This window comes from Gracilinanus agilis, chromosome 2, assembly GCF_016433145.1.
Source record: "Gracilinanus agilis isolate LMUSP501 chromosome 2, AgileGrace, whole genome shotgun sequence".
Taxonomy (NCBI): domain Eukaryota; kingdom Metazoa; phylum Chordata; class Mammalia; order Didelphimorphia; family Didelphidae; genus Gracilinanus; species Gracilinanus agilis.
Genome location: NC_058131.1, coordinates 1,658,005 through 1,664,752, shown reverse-complemented (window position 1 = coordinate 1,664,752; position 6,748 = coordinate 1,658,005).

The window sequence follows — 6,748 nt, the reverse complement described above, 5'->3', positions numbered from 1 at the left end:
GGTGACTTGATTTTCCTCCTTCTTTTTAATCAAGGTAGCTGACCATCATAGAGTTCGTTGCTTTTTTTATTTTTCCATTTCCAAGCGTGGCTCGCTTTTCTGCTTATTCATGTTTCCTGGACTGGGAGTTGGTCCACATTCTTGGACGGGGCAGAGGGCTCTATTTGGTCCTGTCCCCCTCGGTGGTCTGGATGGGCAGGGCAAAGCCTAGACTCCTGGGTCTGTCTCTGTTTCCTTCTTCTGGCATACCTGCTAGCTGAGAGCTGGTGCCACTCCATTCGGCGTCCTTGATCAGCCCCAAGTGGAGGTTCTAGATAGGGCGCCTTCCAGGTTCCCCCAAACGTCCACAGAGCCAGAGCCGACTGGTTTGTGTTGGGCTGGGGCAGATTTCAGATCCCCTGCAGAGCTGCTGGGGGACAGACAGCCGCCTTGGGGCTCCGCTGGCTCAGAAGCACCCCAGGTTTCTGGCCGACTTCGGGCTCAGCCCGAGATTGGAAGGGAAGGAAGTCTTTCTGCTACTCCTCTCCGGTTTCCTTCCTGGGCATCTTTAGGCCTTTGGTGGAGGCTCCTCGAGGCCTTTCCCATCCCCATTCTCTTGTCCTACAGGAGCGTCTTTCGAATGTCTGGAGAGGGATTTCTATGGGTTCCTCAGTCTTCCTCTTCAGGAGAAACACGGCGGTTAGTGGAAGGGATCCCTCGGAGTGGCCCCTGCTGAAGGCAGCTGCTTAGCCATCTCTCCCTCCCACCCTCTACCCACAAGGCCGATAAATGAGACGAGAGAGAGAGAAAAGAAACAGACACTGGGAGAGTCTAGAACATGCGACATGGCGGGGAGGCCTCTTATTTGGGGGGGGGGACGAGGCGAGAACCTGGAGAAGAATTCTGAGAGCACGGGGGGGGGGAGCCCGAGGGGCGTCCCCGCTTGGTGCCAGAGCCGCTCCCACCCGAGGGCAGCCAGGCATCTTCTCCCACAAGAGCAAAGACGAACGTGGTAGAGGTAGGCCTGATGCGCTTCAAATGAATTAGCCGGGGGCGGCTCGGTGCTCCAGAGCCGGGCCTCGAGATCCTGGGTTCGAGTCTGTTCTCGGTGCTTCTTAGCTGGGCCAGTCCCTTAAGCCCCCTTGCCGAGGCCTCACCGCTCTTCTGCCGTGGAGCCCCCCCACGGCACTGAGCGCGAGGCAGCAGGCACGAAGGAACCAGGAGCTGCCATGTTGGCTCCGACGGCGCTTCCTCCTTTACCTGGCACAGAGCAAAGGGACTGGGCGGGTGGGGGCCCTTCAGACCGGATTCTTCAGCTCCTCACAGAAAGCAGGCCGAGCCCCCCTCTGGCCCGGAGGCGTCTGCCTGGGAAGGGCTCCTCCGGCAAGCCCGGCTCCTGGTTTCCCCGCTCTGGGAGGAGAGCCGCGCACGCCTGGGAGGCTCGAGGGACCCGGGGAGGGGGGGGCCTGGGGGGGCCCCCACGTCTGTCTTAGCGCCCCGAGGCACCCCCAGTCCTCTAGGAAGCATCGTCAGGGATTCCCTTAACGTGGCTTCAGCAACCCGACAGGAAACCCGCCCAAGCAGAAAAGGCAGCCAGCGGAGCCTTTGGAGCCCAGAGAGGCAGAGGGGAAACAGCCTCGTCCGGCGCTCAGAACGGGCTTCCAGAACGGAAGGCAGCCGCGCGTTTAGGAGTTCAGGCGGCTGGCCGGGAGCCTCCGGAGAGGAGGCGGCCCCAGGCCCGGCGACCACCTCCCTCTGCTCTGGCTGGCCCCGAAGCGACAGAGCCGCCAAGGAGCCTCCAGGCGGAGGCTGGAAACGACCCGGCTCTCGTGGACGGCTGCTGGGAGCTCGGCCACTCCGAGGCTGGCCCCGGCCCTGCGCGGGGACACTCTAGCCAGAGGCCAACTGGGGGACGGTGGACCCGCCTGCCGTCTTTGGGGACAAAGATGCCGAGGGCCTGGCCTGCGAGGGCCAGAGACGAGGAGGACCCCGAGGAGGGGCGGGCGGGGGGCTGTCCGGCGCTCGCTCTCCCCCAGGCAGCGGACGGGAACGCAGTGACCGCACCAGCGACGGCCCCGTGGGGAGGGCCTCGTGCCCTCGGGCTTCCTCAGGGCCGCCTCGGCTCACTCCCAGGCCCGGTGAGAGGGGCTGAGGGCCAGCCCTGGCAGCTGGACAAGAGCTGTTCTGAGGGCACCTGCCTGGACACGCGGGGTCAGTGGGAGTCCAGGGTAAACCCCGAGGCGGCGAACCTGGGGACTCCGAGGTGCCCCAGAGCCAAGGAGGCCGCGATCAGAGGGAACTCTAACGGGGTGCCTCGTTTCTCGTCCCCCCCCCCCGCGCCCCCCGGCCCTTCTTTCAGAGCTCCCCCAGCCGAGACCAAAGGACAAACCCCCAAACCCCTCGGCGAGATCAGGCACTCTAGTCTTTCCCTTTGGAGAGGGCCCGTCACGCCACAGACGGTGAGGTCCGCCGGGACTCGAGGCAGAGGGCCGGAGCCGTGAGCCTCACCGAGGGGTGGAAGTCCGGTGACAGGACGGCAGTCAGGATGACCAGCAACGGCCCAGCATGTGGGGGGGCAGCTTTTTGGATGTCTGACCAAGCTCCAGGCAGCACCTACTTCAGCCTATTCTCAGGCTCCCATTCCAGTGCCTGGGGTGGACACCTGCTGACCCCCTCAGGAGTCCGAGGTCTGGGGTTACTCTTAACCTGGCTCACCCCAACTGCTGAGGTGACCGCTGGGTGTGCTCCAGCTTCCCGGAGCCAAAGGGGCTTGGCAAGCCTCCCGCCAGAGGGGCCGGCTCTCCCTGGACACCCCAGACGGCCCAAGAGTCTCGTGGAAAGAACCAGAGGCCCCAAGGGCCAAAGCCCGAACTGCTCCGCTCTTTGTGAAGCCCCATCAGGTGCTCGATGCTTTCTTGCCCTTTTTGGTTGTTGCTAATGAGAGTCTGAGGCCAGATTTGAACTCGAGAATTCCCCTTTTCCCTGCTTTTCCCAGCTGATTGAAATGTATTTCTGCCCCCAGTTGTGCGTGTGCGTGTGCGTGTGTGTGTGTGTGCGTGTGTGCGTGCGTGCGTGTGTGTGTGAATTCTTTTCTTCTTTGACCAGTGGTTCAGATGGGCATGAGGTTCAAGTGTCTGCCACTTCCCCCACCCCTTTGTCCTTTTTTACAGACTTCTACTTGTGTGCCCCAATGAGGGAGATCATTTCCTGACCCTCCTCGTCCCTCTTTCCATGCTTCTTGTAAGCCCAAGACGTAACAGAACCGCTCGGCCTTCTGTCTCACTAGACTCCCTCTATGCTCCCTAGCGATGACAGGGTTCAGAGAGGACGTGTGCATCGTCTCCCCACATCTACTATGAGCTTCAAATTTGTGCCTATTTTTATGTTTCTCTTAACTCCTGGGTTGGAACGTCAGAGTTTCTGCGGGCCTCTGGTCTTTTCATCAGGAATGCTTGGAATCCTGTTTCATCAAAAGAAGACTTGTACTCACTCGTACTCCGTTTTGTTGGGTAAATTATTCTTGGCTGTAAAATCACTTCTTTAATGGCTGGAATCTCGCATTTTAGGCTTTCTTCTCCTTTTTATTGGTGGCTGCTATATCTGTGTGAGCCTGGCTATGGCTTTGGTGTACTTGAAAAATTTCTGGCTGCTTACAGTATTTTCCTCTGACCCAGAAGCTTTGGATTTGGGCTCTAATGTTCCTGGGGTTTCTTTCGGGAAGAGATCGGAAGATTCTTTCTATTCCCACTTTGCCTTCTGGCTGAGAGAGCTGGGCAGTTTAATTCCACCATTTCTTGGAATAAGATGTGCAGATTCTTTTTCTTGGTGATGGCTTTCCGACAGTCCAATGATTCTTAAATGATTTCTCCTCAATCTGTTTGTCCAGAGCAGGGGGTTTTGCTATGAGATATCTCACATTTTCTTCCATTTTTCTAGTCTTTTAACTTTATTTCTTGTTACCTTTTGGAGTCGTTTTCTTCTCTTTGATCCAGTCTGTTTTTCAGGGAGTTTGTTGCTTGGGCAGATCTTGCATCTCTTGTGCCCGAACTTTCTGATTCTTTTTTTCCAAAGCTCTCCTTGCTTTTCCAAGATTTCCCCTCTCATGTTCTCATTCCATTTATAAACAGTTTCAAAAATCTCTTTATAAAAATTCTAGCTCCATCTCTTCCAGGAATCCTGCTTGGACTTTCCCCAGGTTATGCTCCTCTCGGAGGCTGGGTCTGTAGACGTGTTACGGCCATTCTCCTGGGTCTGGGTCACCATAGTAGCCCTCTGGGGTAAGGCTCTTTCTTTGTTTGCTTGTTCTCCCAGCCTACTTTGTGCCTTCAGGCTTGATATTAGGGTTGGCCTCTTCGCCCCTGAAGTCTAGGCCAGTTCTGGTGCTGCTTTTCTGGGGGGCTGAGGATTACATTATTCCGGGGCCTTAGGGACCTTTGAGCTTTAAGTGCTCGGATCCAGTGCACCATTGGACCACTGACACCCTGGCCTGGGGTCTGGTCTGCAAGGCTCAGACCTGGGTTTGTAGCCTGAGTGGCAGTAGATTGCTGCTGGCCTTAGCCCCTACCTTCCTACCCAGGGATCCCTCTGCAGCCTTCAGATTGGGTTAGGAAGCTGGAAATGATCCTGCTCTGCTCCTGAGCGTTCTCTTTTCTCTGTGGGCAAGATTGCTCGCCCCCACGTGAAGGTTCCCTCTTCGGTCTGCCCTTGAGCTGGGAGCACTCCGTGTGCAAGGTCATGGTGGCCAGGCCTCCTCTCGCCCCGGGTCCTGGCACCCCCCCCCCCACACATAGTCTGCTCCTGGCTAGACCCTGACCCCGCCGCCTCGAGGAGGAAGCTCAGCCTGCTTCTCCCTGCCACTCGCCGGCGGCGGCTCCCATTTCTAGGAGTCAGAGCTGATCTGTTCGGCTTCTCCAAGCTGTCACAAGCCGTGGCTGCTTGGCCTGCTGATGAGAGCCAAGCATAGAGGGACGTTCTCTGCATTTCTTGAGAACTCTTCGACTCTGGAGCTGTTCCCACTGCACTGCGGCTTGAGATTTGGGCTGCATCTGGCAGAATGGCCTCTGAAATCCAGCTTGATTGGATTCAAGTGTGATATGAGTAAAGATCTAGGGCGACTTCTGTGGTGCGGCACCATCCGGCGATAAGGAGATGAGAGCCCGGCCCCCGGCACACAGGGGATGAGCAATAAGTGCTTGTTTTATGAAAAAGACACAGAGACTAGGGGTGAGGGGAAGAGAGACGATAGCAAAAGAGGGAAAACGGGAGAGAGCAAAGTCATGGCTGCTAAGGCAGGAGAAGGGTCACGTCCAGACTCACTCAGGACCTTTTCTCCTCTGAAGTCCACCGAGCCAAAGATTTCACCCAATCAAAGCCACAGCAGCACCAGGCTACCACCGCCTGGCTCCTTCCACCTCCTTTCTGGAGAAGCCCATTCAGCTTAGGGCCTGCCATCTTGCTTTCTGCCCCTTCTCCGGCCCTTACACCAATGTCCCCCAAACTTCCATTTCCTCAGCCTTCCAGAATCCCACAATCTCTACCAGAGTCACTCTTCAGACCTTGCCTTCACCCTTGCGCATTCCCCTACCTGGCCTTACCTCGGCCTCCTTCCAGTTCTAGCACATCCTCGTCCTTCATTCTCATGGAGGCCTCTGTGGATCCTCTGGAGATTTTCTCAAGCCACCCTGCTCTGCCTTCACCCTAACCCTTGGAGATCTCGGCCACACTCTCCTCGGCTCTCAAATCCCTCCCCCTTCTTCCCAAGTCCTGCTGCTGGGCCAGACCTCAGCCCTGGCTTCTCCCACCATCTGCTTCCTGCTAAACTGAGCGAGTGGAAGTCCTACAATAGCCGTGAAGGGGTACGTCCCCAGTTCTTGGGATCTGACCCCCAAGCGCCTGCTCCCTGACAAACAGCCTCTCCCTCCCCACAGAAGCTATTTCAAACTCCTCCTCCCTCTGGCAGTTCTTCCCCTCCTTCCCCCTCCTCGTCTTCTCTTTCAGCTGAAGGCCAAGGCTCAGATTTCCTGAAAACATTGTGGCCGGTTCTCTTATCTGAAAACCCCACAGCTTTATCTCCTGCTCTTTCCTCCTCTCTCGGAGCAAACAAAAGGTCCTTCTCCTTGCCAAAGCCAGACCCAAAGTATCTCCCCTGGATCCTGTCTCCTCCTGTTTTCCCCAGCAGATAGCCACCTCCATCACTCTCTTCCTACCCCCTGATCCCTTCGCCGTTGCCATCATACGTGCCCAACAGCCCTACATCCTTAACCAACCTCCATTAGACTCAGGGGATAGAGCCACAGGCCTAGAGCCAAGAGAACCTGCGTTCAAATCTGGCCTCTGACACTTCTTAGCAGGGTGACTCTGGGCAAGTCACTTAACCCCAACTGCCCTAGATCCATTCTAAGACAGAAGGTAAAGGTTAGGAAGGAAGGAAGGAAGGAAGGAAGGAAGGAAGGAAGGAAGGAAGGAAGGAAGGAAGGAAGGAAGGAAGGGAGAGAGAAAAAAGGGAGAGAACTCCCTGAAAAAGGCGTCTGCACCTACAGCCTCCCCTTCTCTTCTCACTCCTCAGCCTTTTCCAGTCCAGCTTCCTCACTAATGCTGCCCTAATCCAAGTGGCCAGGGACCTCCTCAGTGCCAGACCCAATGGTCTTTCCTCAGTCCTCATTGTCTTCTGCCTGTGTGCAGCCCTGGATGCTGCTGACCCCCCTCTTCTCCTGGCTTCTTTTCTCTCTGGGTTCTCAGAACCCTCCTTGGACCATTCCTTTGCCCACTC